The sequence below is a fragment of the Suncus etruscus genome, chromosome 11, assembly GCF_024139225.1.
Source record: "Suncus etruscus isolate mSunEtr1 chromosome 11, mSunEtr1.pri.cur, whole genome shotgun sequence".
NCBI lineage: Eukaryota > Metazoa > Chordata > Mammalia > Eulipotyphla > Soricidae > Suncus > Suncus etruscus.
The window spans coordinates 38871977-38873825 of NC_064858.1; the positions used below are offsets into that span (position 1 = coordinate 38871977).

The window sequence follows — 1849 nt, forward strand, 5'->3', positions numbered from 1 at the left end:
TGTGACTGTTGTCTCTGGATACCATCTTGTTGCTGTAATGTCTAAACTATATTACCCACATTGTTTCTCCCTTAATGTTTACCCTTAAACACCTTGTCCCCACCTTCAATAAACAAAGTCCATTGCTCTAACAATGCTTCCCTGTGAAGTCTGTGGCTCACAGTCTTTCCTCTCTTTCCAGAGTCTGGCCTGGAGGCCACGGGTTGGAAGAGACCCTTAACCACCCTTGCACCTGCCTCATAGGGGGAGCTGGCGCCAGAACCCTACATCGGGGGACCATGTGGGATGCCGGGATTCAAACTACCGTCCACCCCGGATAGGCAGTGAGCAAGGCAAATGCCCTACTGCTGTGCTATCTCTCTGGCCCCTGAAAAATTTTTGACTTAAATTATTGTCTATGAAACTTACTGAGATTGGTTCAGACTAGAGTAGAACTGTTTTGTAAAAATAAAAGTCTTTTCAATCTTTTTTTTAATAAGAAGTACAAAATATATGGAACACTTCACGAATTTGCGTGTCATCCTTGCGCAGAGGCCATGCTAATCTTCTCTGTATTGTTCCAATTTTAATAGATGTGCTGCCGAAGTGAGCATGTCATTTCAATCTTATTACATAGTTTATATTAACTTTGATTTTATCTCCTTAATCTCCTTGTGCTAAAATTCATGCAGGTTTTTAGAAGCATTTATAGTTGTGGCTTAACATTTTTACAGAAATACTCCTCTAACTATAAATAAAATTATTAAAGCTTATCAGTATCTTTTCTTTCCTTTTGTTATAAATTTTTAGTTTTGGGTCCACAAGTTATGCTCAGGGCTTTTTCTGGATTCTGCACTCTGGAATCACTCCCTGCTGTGTTTGATGAACAATATGTGATAAGGAAACTAAGCCACGATGGCCATGTCACTGTACTAAATCTCGGGCTTTATTTAGACATTCATACACATATTAGCATAAAAATATTATTACTGTCTAGTTGCAGTGCAGCTACATTATGTCTACCACACTTAAAATTTCTTCTAATGCAGTTATCAGTTATAGATAAACAAAAACAATCATGGAATGACTGTTAAAAAGTCTCATCAAGGGGCTGGAGAGATAGCATGGAGGTAAGGCATTTTCCGTGCATGCAGAAGGTTGGTGGTTCGAATCCCGGCATCCCATATGGTCCCCCAAGCCTGCCAGGAGCAATTTATGAGCTTAGAGCCAGGAGTAAGCCCTGAGTGCTGCCAGGTGTCCCCCCCCCCAAAAAAAACAAAAAATAAAAAAGTCTCACCAAACTTACAAGTAGTAAAATTTTCATTTCTTTGAAATTTAATAAATGGAATATTTTAATGGAAAAATAGAATAAATAGTTGCAAATTTCCACTGATAAGGTCTAGTTATATTGATTTTTAGTGTATGCATGATTTCACTCCTGCATCAGTAAGCAGCTGGAACTTATTCATAACAAAAGAATATCAGTTGCATTTATCATTTTTTTCTGGTATAATATTCCTGATCCCAGACTCAAAAAATGTATTATTAGTAGAGGTACCATATTCAAATTGAAATAAAATGAGTTTGGCCTTTAAAATATAGAAACAGGACCAGAGAAATAGTACAGTAGTAGGGTACTTGCCTTGCACATGGCAATTGCAAGTTCTATCCCGGGTCCCAGATGGACCCCTGAACCTGTCAGGTATGATTTCTGAGTGCAAAGCCAGAAATGACCCCAAGCACTGCCAAGTGTGATCCAAAACCGGAAGTAGAGAGACTGACAGAGAAATAGACAGTGAGAGAGAGAGAGAGTGAGAGAGAGAGAGAGAGAGAGAGAGAGAGAGAGAGAGAGAGAGAGAGAGAGAGAGAG

At 39.2% G+C, this 1849-nt stretch overlaps 1 non-coding gene across 1 annotated transcript; it reads right to left on the reverse strand.

The window, feature by feature from the left end:
• Positions 1 to 486: 486 nt before the first annotated feature.
• LOC126023493 (U6 spliceosomal RNA) lies at positions 487 to 593 on the reverse strand. Its single transcript, XR_007500611.1, has one exon. It is a non-coding gene; the product is annotated as a U6 spliceosomal RNA (small nuclear RNA).
• Between the last annotated feature and the right edge of the window lie 1256 nt (positions 594 to 1849).